The sequence below is a fragment of the Vulpes vulpes genome, chromosome 15 (genome assembly GCF_048418805.1).
Source record: "Vulpes vulpes isolate BD-2025 chromosome 15, VulVul3, whole genome shotgun sequence".
Classification (NCBI taxonomy): Eukaryota; Metazoa; Chordata; class Mammalia; order Carnivora; family Canidae; genus Vulpes; species Vulpes vulpes.
Genome location: NC_132794.1, coordinates 61,163,238 through 61,183,942, shown reverse-complemented (window position 1 = coordinate 61,183,942; position 20,705 = coordinate 61,163,238). Strand labels below are relative to the sequence as shown.

Genomic DNA, 20,705 nt, shown 5'->3' with positions numbered 1-20,705 from the left:
GCTTTTACCACTATATAAAATGTATTATTCTTGAGTAGATGTACCTCAGTTTTAGTGAATAAAATTTGATACTGAATTATAAGCCTAGGGGTTAAGCTGTCTAGATACTTTCCTGTATTTTATCAATAATGAAATCACACTCTGAGATTATTGCATGTTTTTGAAATTTACTGGCATTTTCTAAAGATCACTCACATTTAATAAAGTTATTTTTCTGTTATGATAATTCTAAGAATTTGTTTAAAGAAAAGATGTTTAATGGATTAGTTTTGTTGATAGCATTTTTCATATTTACGTTGCTAGACTTTAGGAATCAAAACCACAATAATAGTCCTAATTTGTGTTGTACTTAATAGAACTCTTAAAAATGTATTTAAATGAGAGCTTCTTAAAATGCTTCATGGATTGGTTTTTGTTGGTGTATTTTTCATGTTTGGTTTGATGGCCTTAAGAAGTTAAAACCACAATAATAGTTTAAATTTAGATTGTATTTGTAGTTCCTTAGCTCTTCTCTTAAATATGTGAGGGGTGAAACATGAAACAACTGGGACTACTAGAATAGTAGTGACTTCTTTTAAAATCTCTACTAATGGAATACTCCCTAAACTCTAGAACATTCGGTGACTCTGCACTGTTAGATTCCCCAAAGTGTTCTTGGAGTTAGTTCTCTCTTCAGTTGTTTATGACATCAGAACTTTCTTTTTTTTTTTTTTTGACATCAGAACTTTCTTATTCAGTTTTGGGTCTTCCCTATAAGCTAACTTTTTTGTGGGGGAGGGTGGATCTCTAGTGTCTGGAGCTAAAATAGTAGTATCTTACTAGCTTATGAAATTATTGCTATGTTATGATATTATTAGCTTCTAGATAGGTGAATAAATAACAGTAGTTCATAGGGTGGTGAGTGGGGTAACTTTAGAATGGGTAATTAGGAAAAGCCTCTTTGAGAAAGTGGCATTTGAAGGGAAAATTGAATAATAGGAACTCAGCCTTGTGTGATGATTTCCCTGTGACATGTCCTAGGCAGACGGAAGAGTGAATACAAAGATTCAGAAGTAGAAATGAGTTGGGAATATTTACAGAATACAAAGAACACAGTTTCCTGGAACTTATAGAGAAGGGAGAGTATAATAGGAGAAAAGTTCAGGTAGGGATAAGTTTTTATAGGGTATATTTAGCCATGGCAAATAGTACGGATTTCATTCTAAGTGCATGGAGAGCCAATTAAAAAGTTTTGAGTAAAAAAAAAAAAAAAAGTTTTGAGTAGAATAGTTTGAAACACTTGTTTTTAATACTCTAGTGGTTGTTGGAAAATGAGCTTGTCAGGGTTAGTGTAAGTAGGAAAACCATTTAGGGTATGCAGAAGTCCAAATGAAAATTCAAGGCTCTTGCTTACGTTATGGCAGTGGAAGATCGAAAAAAGTTGATGGATTCAAGGTTTATTTTGGATATAAAGCCAGTAGGAGAAACAGAGGAATCAAAGATAAATCCTTTTGATCTAGAAGATTTCCTTTAGTATTTCTTTTTTTTTTTCTTTAGTATTTCTTGTAAAACAGGTTTGCTTATAATGAATTTTCTTGGTCTTTATCTGTGAATGTCTTTATTTGCCTTCAGTTTTGAAGGATAGTTTTGTTGGAAATAAAAGTCTTGATCAACAGGACTTTTTTCTTTCATCTCTGAGTATATTCTTCTGTTGTGCTTAGCCTTCATTGTTTCTGATGAGTAGGGAGTAATTTATCATGAGTTTTCATGAGTATGATGAGTTGTTTTTCTCCAGTTGATAACAAGATTTGTTGAAATTCATTCACTTGCTTGTTTGCTGACCCCCTTATTCTGCTTTCAGCACTTTGACTATTATATGTGTAGGTATGGATCACTTTGTGTTTATCCTACTTGGGATTTGCTAAGCTCACATGTGTAGATGATTCTGGTTGGGGAAGTTCTTAGCTGTTACTTCTTTAAATATTTTTCTGTCCTTTGGGTTCCCTTTTCCTTCCAAAGCTTCCAATACATGTATGTTGGAAAGTAATGTTATCCCTCCAGTCTCTGAAGCTTTGTTCATTTTTTCTCTGATTTTCTTTCTCTCTGTTCTAGTTTCTATGTCTTTATTAAGATTCTCTGTATTTGATTCATTATCATCATGTTTTCCTGTGTATGTTTAAACACAAGTAGCCTCATCCTGGCAGTACTCCAGTCCAAACCATATGGGATAGGTTGTGGGAGCAGCCCATGGCAAGAGTGATATAGACTTTCAGCAGTGAATGTCTAAAGTTCGGTTTTTTATGACCAAACATTTCTTAACATGTCATTTGCCATTAGTTTCCAAAGCCCTAAAATAGTTCTTTTTGATCACTTTATAACATTATATAGTTACTTCAATGGAAAGATTTGCTGACCTATTCATTTCATCTTTTCTAGATATCTCAACCTTCTCAAAAAGATTTTGTCATGTGTTTTGTAAAAGTTTTATGATTTTAGCTTTTTTCTATTAGATCTGTCAACCATTTTGACTTAAATTTATGTTTTGTCTGAGGTAAACTGCAGTGTTTATCTTTTACCATATGATTGGATAATCCAGTTATCCCAGCACTATTTATTGAAAAGCTCACCCTTTCCCAATCACCTCTTATATCAAAAATCATTGTGTGTGTCTTTCTCTGTACTCTCTTTTCCTATCAACTGCTATATCTCTACTTATGACATCACCACACTGTCTTGTTTATGGTAGCTTTGTAGAAAGTCTTGAATCAAATTATGTAATGGTTCAAATTAATTTTAGCATTTCCAAACAGATTTTAGAAAAAGTTTGTCAATATCTATCGCCCCCTCCCCCCCCCCAAAAAAAAAAACCCAAGTCTACTGGAATTTTTTATTTGGATTGCAATGAATTTATAGATCAGTTTGGGATCAGTTGACATCTTAATGACAAATCTTTTAATCCATGAGCATGGTATAGCTCCATATTAGTTAGTTGGGTCTTCCATAATTTTTCTTAACAGTGTTTTGTAGTTTTCTTTATATAGGCTTTATATATTTTTTGCTTAAATTGTCCTAAATATTTTAATACTTTGGATATTCTTATGAATGGCATTTTAAAATATTTGCTATACAGTGGGTTTTTTTGCTAATATTTGTATTGATCTTGTAGTCTGCAGACATATTATGTTTATAATATTATATCTAGAAGCTTATATGTAGTCTTTTGGATTGTATACCTGATAATCATATTGTCCATAAATAAAATTTGATTCCGTTTCATTTTAAACATCTACTTTATTTTAGTCACCTTATTGCACTGCTAGGACCTCTAGAACAATGTTGAATAGAAATGGTAAGAGTGAAAAAAAAAAAAAAGAAATGATAAGAGTGAATTCACTTTCCTTATTCCCAGTCTTAGAGGAAGACTGGGAATTCCTTTATTCACTTTATAGTGTGATGGTAATATTACTTTTTTCTTGGATGCTGTTTTCAAGCTGAGAATGTTCACTCTGTTTCTGTTTTCCTAAGAGGCTTTCTATCAATTACATGTTGTATTTTATCAAATGATTTTTCTGTTCCCATCGAAATGATCACATGATAATTCTCCTTTATTCTATTAACATGGTGAATGGCACTGATTGATTTTTGTAAGTGGAAACAAACCTTGTATTTCTGTGATAAATTCTACATGATGCATTATACTTTATGTGTTGCATGGTATTTTTATATATTGCTACACTGGATTTGCTATTTGTTAAAGACTACTGTCTATGTTAATCAGGGCTTTGGATGTGCTATTTTCTTCTAAAATCTTTTTCTGTTTTTGGTATCTGAGTAATGTAGATTTCATATGAGTTTAGACAAGTACTCTTCTCTGTTTTCTGAAGGAATTTATTTTAAATTAATATTTCTTTAAGTGTTTCATTTACTAGTAAAACTGGGAAAGGTTTTAGTTACAAACTTAGTTTCTTTCATTATTGCAGGACTTTTCTGTTTCTTGATACAGTTTTAGTATTTTTGTCTTTGAAGGACTTTGTTCACCATTTCTACTATATTACTGAATTTGTTGGTGTAACATTGCTCATAATATTCCCCTCTCTAGAATCTGTAGCAGTTATCTCTGATTCTTGATAAGGGCCCTTTGTATCTTCTTTTTTCTTGATCGGTTTAGCTAGAGGTTTAATCTTTTACTGATCTTTTCATTTGAATCAAGTTTGGCTTTATTGGTTTTTCTTTATTATTTATCAGTTTTCCATTCTGTTTCTTTCTCATCTAGTAAGTATTATTTCTTTCCTTCTGCTTACCTTGGTTTTAATGTATTTATTTTTTAGCTCCTTAATATAGTGACTTGAAACTTCTTTTTTCTTTTCTACTGTATTTTTAATGCTATAAATTGTCCTTTAAGCACTAGTGTGGCTACATTCCATAAATTCTTGTGTAGCGTTTTCATTATTCAATTTTTTTCTTATTTTTCCATTCTGATACTATTCTTGACTTAGATATATCTTTTTTTTTTTTTTAAAGATTTTATTTATTTATTCATGAGAGACACAGAGAGAGAGAGAGAGCGAGAGAGAGGCAGAGACATAGGAAGAGGGAGAAGCAGGCTCCACGCAGGGAGCCTGACCTGGGACTTGATCCCGGGTCTCCAGGATCAGGCCCTGGGCTGAAGGTGCCACTAAACCACTGAGCCACCCGGGCTGCCCTGACTTAGATATATCTTGATCAGTTCCCAAATAGTTGAGTATTTATTAACAATTTATAAACAGTAGTTTGCTGTGTGGCTCAGTTGATTAAGTATCTGCCTTCAGTTCAGGTCACGATCTCAGGGGATTGAGCTCCACATCAGCTTTCCTGCTCAGGGGAGGAGTCTGCTTCTCCCTCTTCCTCTGTCCCCTTTCTTCTCTTTCCCCCTACCCCCCCCCCATTCCTACTCTCTCTCTTTCAAATAAATAAAGTCTTTTTTAAAAAAAAGAACTTGTTTACTGTGTATCTTAGTCAAAGTTTCATATATACTTGGAAAGAATGTATATTCAACTATCATTGAATGGAATGTTCTTTATCTAACAATTAGGTTCAGTTGGTTATTGTTTTTAAGACATATTTACCCTCTTCCCTCCCTTATTTCAGTTACAAAGAGGGATGCTAAAATGTCTCTCACGATTGTTAATTTTTTTTCTCTCTGATCCTGTCACGTTTTGCTTCATGTATTAAAAATGTTATATGCATATATGTAGGATTCTTTTGTCTTTTTTGTGAATTGGTTCTTTTATTATTATGCTATTTCCATTTTTATTTCTGGTAATATTTTGCTTTGAAGTCTGCTTTGCCTTATATTATCATAGCCCCTCCATCTTATAATTAGTGTTTGCTTGTATGACATATCTTTTTCCATTCTTTTACTTTTAAACATTCTCGGTCTTTATAGTTAAAGTGTTTTGTTGCTGATGATGTCATCATATACTTGTATCTTTATCATCTAGTCTGACAAGCCTTTCTTATTACTTACTTATATGGCTGTGTATACACATTATTTTGCAATTTATTTTCTTGTAGGTCTACTGTTAATTCTCTTAGTTTATCTGAAAAAAAATGTCTTTTATTGCCCTTCATTTCAAAGGGCATTTTTACTGGATATAGAATTCTAGGTTTTCTTTCAGCATTTTAGCAATGGTGATCCATTTTCTTCTGGCTTGCATAGTTTCCTTTGGGAAGTTTATTGTTACTCTTGTTTGTTTGTATGTAATACATTCTTTCTTTTTCATTCTTTGACTTATAGGATTATTTTTGAGTGGTTTTCTGCAGTGCTATTATAATAGCCTTAGTATGGTTTTCTTAGTTTTTGTCCTGCTTCTTTGAGCTCTTTGAGCTCTTTGTGCTTCTTACTGGTTTTCAAAAAAAATTCCTAGCCGTTTAAATACTCTTCATTTTCTCTTCCATCCTGGGACTCAAACCAGGTCACTAACGTCATATTTAGTTATTATTTTCTCTTTTTGCTTCATTTTGGATGGGTTATATTTCTTTATTATCACATTTCCTAATATTTTCCACTCATGTGCCTAATGTGCTGTAATTCCCACTGAGTGAACTATCTATTGTAGATCCAAATTTTTCAGGTCTTGAAATTCCACTTGGGTGTTTTGTTTTGTTGTCTATTGCTCTTCTCATTAAATCCTTGGGCATATTTATACTTGTTTTAAAGTCTTTGTTTGCTAATTATATTATCTCTGTTTTATTTACTGATTTTTTCATTATTGCAATTATGGCTCATGCTTTTCTGCCTCGTGCTTATCTAGTTATTTTTAATTTAGTATTTATTTATTCATTTGTTTGTTTATAGTGTTTGGGTTTTGTTCTCTTCTTTTAAAGTGTATTAAAACTTATTTTGGCCTGCATCTAAGTTACTTACAGGATAGTTTGATCCTTTGCTGTGTTTAAGCTTTGCTGGGACAAGTCTAGGATGGCATTTACTTTTAGAATTTAGCTTTTATATTAAAATATTACTTCTGTAGTATCTGTATGCATTCCTTGGGCATTCACTGAGATCTCTCAATTCTATCTGATTAGAATTTGAACATGTCACAGCCAGGTATAGTTCCCTGATAGTTCTATGCTCAGCCTCTTGGAGTTTTTCTTGTACTTACACAGTTTAATATTCAGCAGTAAATTGCAAATCTACATAGTGATTTGTATAGATTTTAAAGATATTCCAGGGGATCCCTGGGTGGCTCAGCGGTTTAGCACCTGCCCTCGGCCCAGGGCATGATCCTGGAGTCCCGGGATCGAGTCCCACATCGGGCTTCCTGCATGGAGCCTGCTTATCCGTCTGCCTGTGTCTCTGTCTCTGTCTCTGTCTCTGTCTCTCTCTCTCTCTCTCTCTCTCTGTGTCTCTCATGAATAAATAAATAAAATCCTTAAAAAAATTAAAAAAAAAAAAGATAAAGATATTCCATATCTTCTTTTTGGTACTTTGCCTTCTCAAACACTGATCTGTGTGTAACTTTAGCATATTAGTACTGCTATGCTCTGTTTGGGTTTCCCCTCCCTGTACCATGGTTTACAAGTTGCCTTCAGATGGAATCAAGTGTTCTCTATTCAATTTCTGAAAGCAGTTGTTGCATGTATTTTGTTCAGGCTTTTAGTTGGTGAAGCTGGAAGAGGTGCTCCAGTGTCAGGGACTCCCGTGTGGCCACATGCATAAATCTATTAATAGATATTTTAAAGGTTCAGTAAAATGAATGTATAGGCCCCTTCAGTCCCCTTCATTTCCTAGTGAATTATTTTCCACTGTTCTCCACAAAAACTGCTTCTGACTTTTTAAACCAAATTTTCCAAACCCGCTTCTCTTACCATCAACAGATGATCTCACCTCCTACTTTTCTGAGAAACTATGAAGACACGGTGAAGGTATTCCACAAAATTAGCACTACTTGTTATCTGCAACTCAACAGTTGCTCACTTCTGTACCTATTCTTATATTCCTTCTCTTTATTCCAGAGAGTAGAAATACCTTTTTGCCTTTCTGAAAGTTGACTCTGATTCCCATCTCTTCCTTTTTTTTTTTTTTTCCCATCTCTTCCTATCTGAATTCATTTATTTATTCTCTTTCTGCAGTTTTTCTCATTTTCTACTGGCCTTTTCCTGCTAATAGTTAAATGTTTAATCTTATAAAAAAAAAGTCCTTTGTGAAATCCAAAACCCTTCTCTCTTTTTTTTTTTTTTTTCTTTCTTTTCTATTGGCTATACCTGCTTGTATTTTAAGATTCATCTTAGATGTCACCGCCTCTGGAATGGGATCTTTGATTGCTCAGATCTGAGTTTGATACATCATCTGTCCCATATTATCCTGTGCTTAATTACCTTTATTGGTGTTACATAGTCACCTCTGTGATAATTATAATAAGCATTTTTTATTTGTTCTTAGCCTCTTCAATGTAAGAGCATATTCTTTGGAATTTGGTCAAAACAGATGGGGATGATCAATATCTATTTGTTAAATGTGTGAATAAGTATGAACTAATCAGTTATTAAACTTTGCAATTTAAGTTATAAAGAAGTGGGGCCCCTGGGTAGCTCAGTCGGTTGTGTCTGCCTTCAGCTCAGGTCATGATCCTGGGGTCCTGGGATCGAGCTCAGTGTTGGTCTCCCTGCTCAGTGGGGAACCTGCTCTTCCCTCTCCTTCTGCTGTTCCCCTGCTTGTTTCTCTCTCTCTCTCTCTCTCTCTTCCTGTCAAATAAATAAATCAAGTCATTAGAAATAAGTAAGTAAAATATAAAGAATTGTTGCCACCTTCAGTTTAGGCTGAGACTTTACACTTGCTAAATATTTGAATTTATTTTTTAGAATTACCTCACAGTTGGCCAGTAAAAACAGAAACTTGTTTCATTCCTTTAGAGGAAAAGAACATTTTTTTCTTTTTCTGACATTCCCCCTTTTCCCTTGTTCTACTCTACTAACATATACCTCTTCCTTCCAGCCTCTCGTATTAGGAAATAACCAGTCCAAACCACCACCACTCCTTCTCCACAGAGTACAGATGGGGAACTAAAAATGTTACTGCATAGATGCAAGAAGGATTTAAGCAAGTGAAGTGGAACCAACAAGCTAGAAACTAAGGAATCGGATTAGCTGTGTAGCATAATGGTTAGAGCTGAGGCAGTAGAATGAAATAGACCTGAGTTTGAATCCTTGCCCCAGCCATTATTACCATTACTGTTTGATTTTGAACAGTTTTTACCTAATTCGTTTTTGTAAAAAAGGACATAATGATAGCACCTAACGCACTGAATTGTGAATATTAAGTGAGATAATTAGTGTAAATACAGTGCCTGGCACATAGTATGCATACATGGCAGCTTTAGTTGAAGGTGTATATGTGTAAATTGACAGTGTGGATCTAATTGACTTAAATTACCATAAATTTGTTTCTAGAAGTCTAAACATTAGTCGAAGACACATTTTATATTCATCATCACAGAACATACCATTTAAGAATTAATGCTTCCCATATGGAACCACTGAGAGGATAGTATTGAATCCCTGAAACATAGTGAATGGAGGATGGAAGAGGTTGGGAATCTCCTGGCTAAAGCCATCTGAGAAGCCAGAAGGTGCATATTGTAGAACAGATGCCAGTATCAACACTCCATACTCTCTCCTCCAGGCCTCTGTAGAAGCTGTTTCCTCTGTTAGCTGTGCCCTTCTCAAATTTTTCACTTGGATCACTCCTGCTTTTTCTTTTAGACTATCTCAGAACCCTCTTCAGGAAGTTTTGTGTATCTACTAGGAATGCATTCAGATAACAGAAAACCCAAATTATTGGTGGCTTACCAAAATAAGAGTTTGTGTTCTCTAACAAGTCAGAAGTTAGGTATTCTAGAGTGGTGCAGTAACTCAACAATGTCACCAGAGTCCTAGGCTCTTTTTGTTGTGTTGTCTCTTTCCACTCACATCATTGATGGCTGCTACACTTATGTGACTTTGTCCAAATGGTGAGGCAGGAAGAAGGGAGGAAGGGCAAGATTCTTCTAGAGAAGCTCTGTATTTTAGGATACTTACTTCCATTCTGAAAACTTACTTCAGGAACTTCAGCCTCCAGAGTAATGTCACTTGGGTACTCCTGGCTCTAAGAGAAACTAGAACGTGGAGGGGTTTTATGTTTTGTAGCCTTTATACCAAATGAAGACAAAGAAGAAGGTGGTTAGCATTATATATGTATATTTACACACATACATACACATACAAGTTCATCCCATCTGCCTTACCTTCTCATGTTAAGAGCCCCTGCTTTCATGCACCATATAAAATGTTCTGTACTCCTATTAAAGCTCTTACCACATAGTATGCTAATCACCAGATTAATCTGTTGTATTCTCCAAAAATAAGCTTTTGGAAGTAAAGACTGTCCTGTGGTCTTTATATCCTCAGTGTTTAGCACAGTGTCTAGTATGTGGAATATACTCAGTAAACACTTGCTGAATGATTATTCACAAATAGTAATTATCAAAAAAAATGTATAATATGCATATAATATATTCAGAGAGTTTCTTTGTTTTTTTTTGTTGTTGTTGTTAGTATTTATTACCATATGCCAGACAAGTGCTTTACATATTTTATCAGTCAGTCCTCATAATTTGCCTATGAGGTTAATCTGTTTTCATCTTCATTTTCCAGATAAAGAAGGAGGCTTAGAGGTTAAGTAATTTACCCAAGGTCATAAAACATGATAATTGGTAGAATTAGGCTTTTAATCTAGGTAGTCTGACTCCAGAGCCCAGGCATTTAAAAACTGTGATACACTATATCATTTTTTAAGTATCTAAAATATGAGTTCATACGTACATTTTTGAAATTCTGTTTATTATAATCCAGAAAGTGTTTCTAAAAAAAAAATTTCTAACTTTAAAATAAATCTGAATAAAAATATTAAAAGCTGACTTCATTATTTTACTGAATTTTAGTAATCAGTGTTTGTAAATGCGGTTTATTTTTTGCATGCAGGTTGTTTGAATGCCCTTTAAAGAGCTCATAATATGCTACTAAAACAAAATAGCTAAAATTATTCTAATTATTTTAAATCACCTACAGTTGTAAAGACTGTGCCACTATGAAATATAGAAGTGAAAAAATATAAAATTGTATCTGCTATTTTTATATTTTTAAAGCCTGGTGTTTTGCCTGTTCATCAGTAAAGACAAATAAAAATATTTGTAGAGGTATAACTGTGAATAAAGCTTTTTTGTTAATGTTTTAATACTTTTACAGTGGGAACCATTCATTTTTACTTAATTTTAATAAATATATCTTAAACTAAATTTCTCATAAGTTATAATACTTTCAGATCTATAATGTCATTATACGTTTGTATAGCTGATCCAATTATGTTTTTTATAACCATTTTAATAGTTGAGGCAAAATCTTATACCCTTGGTATACCCAATACCAGAGTATTAGCTAGACCCCAGCAGAATTTGAAAGCTGCTAAGTCCATATTGCTTAGTTACCTTGCCTTATTAGTTCAGTTAAATGGGACTACATGACAGGTGTAGGAAGGCCTAAAATGTGAGAGAAATGACCATGAGTGTATGGTTTAGAAGAGGTCTGGTTTGGTTAGACTCAAACACAGCAGCATGGGAAATAATAAATAGTTCATGTGTCCCAAAACATGGTCCTTGGAAGAATAGTTTCATAGGATGTCAATATGTTATGCAAAAAGTTCCAAAAGTCAAAAATGTTTCATGAACTTTGGATTAAAAAGTGTCTTAAGGGCATTAATACACTATTATATTTATCATGAATCTTAAGTATTCAGTTTGTTTTTCCATTATAAAACTTTTTTTTTCCATCATAAAACTTATCTTGAAACCTGTTTTCTAGGCCACCCTATTGAGGAAATGATTGGTACAATCTATAGGGCAGATTTCTAGAATAAAGAGAAATGATTTCCCATATGTTATTATTCAGAACTACCAGGATATTGAGAACTTCCTATTTATTGTTACTATGTTTTAGGCATATGCTCCACCAGGAAGCAATATTTCCACCAGTTCTAATGTTCAGGGCCCCTAAATAATTAGTTCTGCTTTGGAATTACTAGAATTAATAATGATTAAAAGGGGGTGGGGAAGACTATATTTTGTTTCTGTTAGGAAAGGGTAATATAAATATTAAACAACATTGTTGGAAAATCAGTTGAAATCAAGAAGAAAAATACATATGTCTCATAGACTAGGCAATTCATCAGCAATCAAAGCAAGAATCTAAGGGTAAGATTAGAGAACCTTTGCTTACCTTTCTTTCCATTAGTTTGAGAGATAAAAAGGCTTAAAACTAAGAATAAGGGAGGGTATTTTAAATCCATTTGAATCCATATTTTAAACCTCTCAGGAGGAGTATATGGCCTAACTCAGTTAGGGTTCTCTAACTGATCAACATTCCAAGAAAGGACTTTTAAGTATTGCCAGCTACTTCTAGGTCTAAAAAATGCTGCACAGATTGGCCCTTTTGGGTGACTTACATAGCCCAATAAACCACTGTTTTACAGAGCATGCTATGCTCTGCACTTAGGTCAAGTAAACTCACCTGGGCAAAGAGCTGACATGTCTACAGTTCCTGGTCATAGATCAGTCTGTGGGTTTCCTGACTTAAGTCAGCTTTACTAGGATAGGGTTTATTCATGAAAGTTGACCAAAAGAAGACTTCGTAGGATTATCATTAGGAAGGAGAAGTGGAAAGTGATGTGGAATTGCCAGAATACTATTCCTTTTGGAGGGCTAGAGAAACCTGAAACTAGGTGACAGATACTATCATTTAGGTTATTCAAGTAGTGAGGCAGGTAGGTTCCCTCCAGGGGAGAACTCTCAGGAGGGTCCTCTTGCAAGGGAATATAGTAGGAAACTTGAAAAGGTGAACTTGTGTTGAATCTGTATTAATTGTATCCTAGGTTCTGAATATTGATTCACTAATCCTTTAGAGACTCTGCTTTCTATCTCCCACTCCCATTGGACAAAAATTAACAGCCTAGGGGTACGTGGGTGGCTTAGTTGGTTGAGTGGTCGGCTCTTGATTTCGGTGCAGGTTGTGATCTCAGGGTCCTGGGATCTGCTCACATTGGGCCTAAGGCCCAGCATGGAGTCTGCTTTGGGATTCCTTCTCCCCCTCTACCTCCTCCTCTCCCCCTGCTTGCCCTTGACCCTGTAGACCAGAAGAATGACTCTAGAGACCCACAGGCTGCATCTCTTCCACAGAGGTGTTTTGTTTGGCCCACATTGACAGTTTTAAATTTTCAAATTGGTTGCCACATTTCAAAATTGAGAGAGTTTGCAGAAAAAAAGTTGTGTTTGGTCTCTCTTCAAACTTTAGGACACTTAAGTCCTTACTTCCATATGACAACTGTTGGCTGTGCCTATGTAGCAACTACTCCTTTAAAACATGGCATATACTCTCCAGTCTTCTCTGTCCTCACCAGACTTTTAACTCTTCAACACAGATATTTTTCTTCCCTGTAGTCTATAATTTAATCATTTGGATTACCTGTCTGGCATTTGAGTTTGACCTCTGTGTTAGATTCTTAGAGGGCAGGGTTCTTCTGAAAGTCATTCTTTACAGGGCTGAGGGAGCCCTAATAGTAAGTATGAGGATGAGAAGATAGGCTCTTTTTATCTCTTAATAATGTGGATGCTCTTTACTGTCAGTTCTTGCCCTGGCTGGCCATTACAAAAACTAGTCAATAGAAAGCAAAAGTAGGGTAGAACAAAGAATTATGATAGCCCTTTTGAGAGTCTTTCCCATTGGTTAGCCATCGTGTGATTTTATCTTATTTCCCAGTGAAACCTTCCTTGACCACTCTAGTTTAAGGTGTATCCCTTCCCAACACTTTTTCTTCATAGTATTTATCTTAATCATATAACATATGTTTTACTTCTAATTTCGTTGATTGTCTCTCTCCTGGTATTAAAATTTAAGGTCATGCCTAAAGCATAGTAAACACTCAGTGATGGATGAAAGAATGAATATTCTCATTTAATTTTTAAACTTTTCAAGTCTGTCCCATGGTTAAAATCTTAGGTTAGAAGAAATTACTTCAGTATGCCTACTGCTGCAATGATTGGACAGGAGCTAAAAGATAGGTGGAACGTTAGAGTATAATGTATCTGCTTCCTGAGAACCAGACTAATGACGTTAGAGTAGGACTTTCTTTTTTTTTTTTTTTTTTTAATTTTTATTGGTGTTCAGTTTACCAACATACAGAAAAACACCCAGTGTTCATCCCGTCAAGTGTCCGCCTCAGTGCCCGTCACCCATTCCCCTCCACCCCCCGCCCTCCTCCCCATCCACCACCCCTAGTTCGTTTCCCAGAGTTAGGAGTCTTTATGTTCTGTCTCCCTTCCTGGTATTTCCCAACATTTCTTTTCCCTTCCTTTATATTCCCTTTCACTATTTTTTATATTCCCCAAATGAATGAGAACATACACTGTTTGGAGTAGGACTTTCTAAGATAGAAAGATGCAGCCTCCTATTGCTAAGCCCTTGAAACCAAACCAGTGTATTTTAAAGCACATTCATTAAAATGACCACTGTTAGATACGATTAGATGTTTAGATGTCCATAACAATCTCTTTAACTTTTTTCTTTCATAATTTAATCTACTTCTAATTATATGTGCAGAACTTTGCTAATATATTATACAGAATCTATTCAAATACCTTACTTAACCTGCCTTGGTATATAAATTTTCCAGTGCTTACACTGCAGCCGTTCAGGGTTTCTTGATGTCAGAGGTTCTCTTGGCTTGCTGGTAGTTGAGGCAAGCTGAAAGGGGTTTTTTGTTAGTTTTCAGATGGTCATGGATTCTTTGGATCACCCAGCAGAATTTTTAAAAATTGTAAAAAGCAAAATTTGGATTTCATTTTTCTTAAACTGTCCCCCTAATAATTGGTATCTTTCAAATGGACTCATATCACATTCTTAATCTCAGCAGAATATTTTAAGCAAAATTAAACCATTTTCATTTTATATCTTATTCAGTAGGTTTACAAATAGAATAAATTCTCACAATAATACAAATATAATAAAAATTACTCTCTCCATTTGATTTATATTTTCTAGAACTGAGAATAGAAAAATAACTTCCTCTTACATAGTTTATAGCAGGTAGCTCAAAAGAAAATCACACCCCACCCCCACTGCCCACCATGATTCTATGAAAGCAAGTTAGGAAAGTGAAAATTAACAATTCTAAGCAACAGGCATTGAAAACTAGAGTCCTCATACCTTGACCTTTTTCTCTATCTTCCTTATTCAATCCTGTGGGAGGACAGCTTTCACAACTGGTGGGGCCTGAGAGAATGTAATGTCAGGTATGTTGATTGTTTCCATAAATTAAAAAAGGCTATAGAATAAGGTTCTACTTACCCCCCCTTTTAGTCCTTCTGTCAGTGATGCTGGTGAAGAAAGAGGCCTTTTAGTACTGTATTCCTGAATCGGTATCATCTGAGGGGGAAATATTTAATTTTTTTTTAAATTTTATTTTTGTAGTTTATAAAATCAAATGCAGATTCAAGCATGACTATCCTCCCTACACGATTAACTGAAGAAACAGACTGGAAAATTTAGGTTTCTAGATTTTAGGCTGACTGTTTTACATACAAATTTAAATTAAAACTTTTTAAAAAGAACTTTTCTGATACCAGATTGAAAAGTAAAGTTTAAAGAACTAATTATGGACATGATACTTTGGTTGGTCGTCATCTACCAGAACTCAGTCATTGTCAACCTAGCCAGTTATTTGAAGGGTATATATACATCCTAATAGAAGAGTGTCTGTCTGCTTTTTCTGGAAATAAAGATAATGATCTTCAGATGTCAATTCAACATAACGGATTTGCTTGAAAGCTTCACAGTTAAGCCCTCAATTCATTATGGTCTTTGTAAGTATCAGCCCTTACCCAGTCTTGTGACCTTATTTAAAAACAGAAAACAAAAACACACACAACCCTCAGTAACACCTGAGAGGGAAGTCTTATAACAGGAAACACATCACCACAGTGAAACTTATTTCAAACAAAAGAAATTCCTTTTTATTAACATTTGAGGAATTATAGAGTAAACCCAATTCAAGATGGTTCCTAAAAACAGGAACAGATCTCTCCATTCAATCTACGTTGTAACTATATTCCATGGCAGTAAATACTGGGAGTATATTACCTTACCATCTGTTTGAAGGGCTTCAAGTTCTGGTAATCAGACATTTGAAATTCACCCCGGCCCTCAGCAATCCATCTCGTTTGTATTGATAGTTGAGAGGCAGATGTCCTGAGCATACAAGCAGAAATGCTAAAAATAAACTCAGTTTTTGAAATATAGAATATTGTTTCAAGTATTTTTTATGATAGAAGACAAGTAGAAATTTACACATTTGGTTCCAAGTCCAACCTAGGAAAAACTTTTATTTCTGACCTATTCTGCCTAAATTGATTTCTTTCTCTCTGGTAGCATAGTGGTTATCAGAAATAATTTCTAACTTCTGTTTCATCTTGATGGCTTAGGAGGGAATAGTATCCACCTTTTTCTGCATTAACTCTGTGGAAAGTCACTGCTAGCAGAACATTGTCTTCAGTAACTTAAGGGCAAGTATGATGCTCACATATGAAATCTAGGAGCCTTGTTCTTACATTGTACCTCCCAAGCTAGTGGAGGTCACCAAGCTAAAATATTTCCTACATTTCTTAAGACATCTTGCTTTTTCAAATAAAAGATTATACACTTGTTGATAGAATTTGATAATAAACTCTTCTACCAAAATCTTTTAAGCAATTACATATTTCAGAATAATCTCTATATAGTAATATTTATCATAGATATTTTATAAATTGCTTTTAATCCTCACAAAAATTTTGTGAGCATTTTATAACAGTTTTACAAATTAGCTTGAATAGCTTGCCTAATATTATGAAGCTAATAAGTGCAAATCTTGAATTCTACTCTTAAGTAAGCCTTCAATTAATTCTATATTCTGCACCTTACTACGTATCTTACTGCTTTAGATAGATTAGATTTGAAGGGTCAGACTATCAAGCTCAAGTAGCAGCTGTTTAATTCACTTATATAGGTCATATATTCATAATGGTTATTTATCAATAGGAAACTTGCCTGTTAAACTCAGATTTATAAAAGTTCTATCAAAGCTGCTTTATTACTATGTTAATCACTGGGTAATATTTTTATATGAAAAATCTCTGACACAATTTCAAGAAGGATCAGTGAATCATACATTTTACAATATTACTCTCAAGGATAAATTGTTGATTTTTTTCAAAATTAAATTCCACCTTAGTGAAAGGTGTTTTTAAATAATGAAAGTAAAAGTGGCATTCTAACCTGCAAGTAAACAAGAATCCCATAATAGATGTGGCATGAAAAATTCCAAGGGAATTGGTGAATTACTCAAATTATGGACAACTATCTAATCTTTTGGGAAATTTTTAATTAGAACCCTGTTTTATAGAAAAACAAATTCCAGAGGAATTAAACACCTAAATGTGAAAAAGAGAGCTTTAAAAAGAAAACAAGGGGGGTGGCTTTATGACATAGGGATAGGGAAGAATTTCAAAACACACAAAAAACACAGATTATAAATGAAAAGATTGATATATTTGACATGCGGGAAATTGAAAACTTCTCTACATCAACAACTCCAAAAACAAAATGAAAAGATGAGCTACAACTAGGAGAATGTAATAGCACATATAGCCAATGGAGGATTGATACATAGGCTACATGATAAATACTCTCATTTTTTAAATGTGTGATTCCTTGAACGGTGATTCTTTAGATGAGATTTTCTGACTACCAGTATCAGCATCACTGGGAACAAACGTATTAGAAATCAGGATTTTCTAGCCCCCACTCAAGACCCTACTGAATCAGAAACTCTGGAGGTGGGATTATGCAGTCTTCAACAGGCTCTCCAGGTGATTCCTCTGCATGCTAAAATTTGTTAGCCATTGTATTATAGTAAATTCAAATGATAAATAATAGGGAAAGATAGCCTTATCTTCAACTAGAAAATGTAAGACTGTGAAGTATTTTTTCATACCAATAGGGTAGCTAACTAACATTTAATCTTAAGTTTTAACAAGGATGTAGAAAAATTGTAGTTTTGCTGTTGGAAATATAAATTGGCAGAACAGTTTCAGAGAGTAATTTGGAAATACCCAATAAAGTTGAAGATGTGCATCCTCTATGACCAAGTATTTCTATTTTTAAAACTATAGAAAAAAAACTCTTGCACAGAGATACAGCAGTCACAAATAAAGAGTTTTCATTGTAGCACTATTTGAAACCATGAAACTATGATAACTCTCAGTAAAGAATGAATAAACTAGTTTTAATCCATGCAACTATTGTATAATCTGTTTAAAGTCAATGAATTTGCAAATATGGCAAAAAGTATCTTTTAAATATGAATAGTGGTACATGTGTACCTACTTCCTGTACTTTGTTTGAAATACTTTATAATTTTAAATTTCAAAAATTAAATGGGATATTACAATATTAAAAGGATTCCCATCTGGCTCTGTCTTATTTTTCAGGATTCTGTTTCAAAAGATGATTGGGTTTGAGATGACTGTGCGGCTCAGTGGTTGAGTGGCCAGCTCTTGATTTTGGCTTAGGTCATGATCTCAGGGTCCTAAAATTGAGCCCCACATCAGGCTCAGTGCACTCAGCCGGGAGTCTGCTTGAGGGTTCTCTCTCTCCCTCCCTCTGCTCTTCCTTCAATTTGCTTGCTGTCACACTAAGTAAATAAATCTTTAAATAAAAAAAAAAAGGTGATTAAGTTTGGGCAAATCAGAATCTTGAATCTAGTTGAGGGAGGAAGTATAACCAGACACTGAAAATCATTTTTTGAACACTAAATGCAAAAAACCCCCCAGGAAATGCAAATTAATTGAGTATCAATTCTTGAAAAATTGCTCTGGCCCAAAGTAGAGGGACAAATAGGCATATTCTAAAATCATGTGTCCAAAATTATTAGAGATGAATTTTTAAGTAGTTTTTTAAATTTGTTTTTGGGTTTGTTTTGTTTTTTAAGGACGGTGCAGCAGGAGAGAGAGAATCTTAAGCAGGCTCCATGCCCAGCTCTGAGCCCCACACAGGGCTTGATTTCACAACTCTGAGATCATGACATGAGCTGAAATCAAGGGTCAGACACTGAACTAAGCTACCCATGTGCACTAATAAGTAGGGTTTCTCTTGTTTTTTTTGTTTTTGTTTTGTTTTTTTTTTCAGACTTAAAAGTTAAGTGGCAGCATGAAGACTATATATTCTAAAGTGGTGCCTCTCAACCTTTTCTTTTTTTAGCTTGTATTACATTTTAATAAATATAAATATCTTATATTCATGGTTAATTATTTGAAATTTCACAATAAGTTAAATACTATTTTAAATAAATGATTGAATAAAAGATACTGTGATTACAGAGAAGAATCCCTTTCACTTCCTCACATTTTTATCTACATATAGAAAAGAGATCTTTGGTTCTCTCAGAAATGCTAGAGGGAAAAGTCTAACCTTCTAAATTAATCAAGATGGGCTAGACTGTGCTGCCATAACAAAGTAAGCCTGAAATACCAGTGGCATAACCACAAAAATTTTCTTTTATTCACATTATATGTATAGCACAAATCATTGGAAGCTCTTGCTCCACATAGTCCCTTGGGAACCTACATTGAGACACTGGCATGTTGTAGATTCACCATGACATACAAGGTGCGCAAAGAGAGAAAAAGAATGGATTGTTGATTCTTAATTATGCTGAGAAATGAAATATATCATTTGTGCTCCATTCATGTGGCCCTAAAGTAACTACAAAGAAAACAGAAATGTCGGTGAGCAAATGGAATATTGATGAGCACTGTCTCTGCTCCATGTTCTCTTTACTGCATTCCTTGCACCTCATATAAGGAATTAGATAGCTCCATGTTACTAATTCATGGTGTGAATGAATATCCTTTATCAGCCAAAACTTCAGAAGGGAAGGGAATTTTCCCTTCTCAATGGTAGGACTCAAATACCAAACTCTACCTTAAACCTTCAGAAGTAACTTGATTTTGTATATCTTACATTATACCTTTTTTTCCCCCCTCTGGCTCACATGATATCAAATTGAATGCTGAATCCGATTGTTTGCTACAGGCTTTTCTGTTCAGGATGTGAAAGATCAAAGCACTAACTAGGTCATGTGCAAAATTAAGTTTAAAGTGGTTTCCTGGAAGGTTTTTGACACCTAAATCAAACTTTAGTTCAAAGATTTCTTTTTGTATGTCTTCTTACAAAGATTGAAATGTGTTAGAGAAAAGTCCTCATAAGCTTTGAGGTACCAGGGTGTCTCAGTCAAGTGTCTGACTCTTGGTTTCTGCTCAGGTCATGATCTCAGGGTTGTGAGATCGAGCCCCGTGTTGGGCTCCATGCTGGGTGTGGAGCGTGCTTGAGATATTCTCTCTCCTGCCCTCTCTCCCTCTCTTAAAAAAAAAAAAAATTAGAAGAGATCTTCAACCAAAATAGTAGGAAATTATCATCTTAGTTCATTCAATTAACTAGTATTATTTGAGGTTTCCCCTAAACTTGAAATCGGTTTCAATAACTTTGCTTTGAGAACTTAACTTCTTCTTCTTCTTATATGGGTTCTTTTGATAACATAATCTACTTTGGATTTAATATGATAGGCATTGTTGAGATTAAGTGGGTGATATTAGTAATATTCAACAGGAAGCATTTTAGGAACTAAATTTAAGATTTAAGTGGAAAGAGGTTGGAGGTAGGGAAACCAGCTAGTGTACTTTTTAGTGATTAAGAATCTTTCTAAGTTCCTTAATGGCCAGGACTATTGTGTTGTTCATCTGTGTATTTCCAATCTTTGTAGGTTCATTGTGAGTTTGTAATTATTGTAAATCATCTGTGGAACATGTCAGGAAATAACATTAATGAATAAATAAGCGAGTAAATGAGTTCTTCTTTACTGTTATAAGAAAGACAGCTAAAGACCTAGATTTAAATTGTGACAGGGAAAATAAAGAGCCTGGAAGAATATGGGGGAAAGAGTTAAGAGGGCTAAAAAAAGGATAAAGTGGAGTGTGTGATGAACAAAATTAAGCATACTCCAAAACAACATTGGGGAACTGGAGAAAAGATGTTAAGTAGCAGTTGGGAAAGAAAATGTCTATTTGTGT

General features: G+C 34.4%; 1 protein-coding gene across 2 annotated transcripts in view; it reads left to right on the top strand.

The window, feature by feature from the left end:
- Window positions 1-20,705, top strand: part of RFX7 (regulatory factor X7) — a 131,252-nt gene that overhangs the window by 56,073 nt on the left and 54,474 nt on the right. The window lies entirely within an intron of this gene.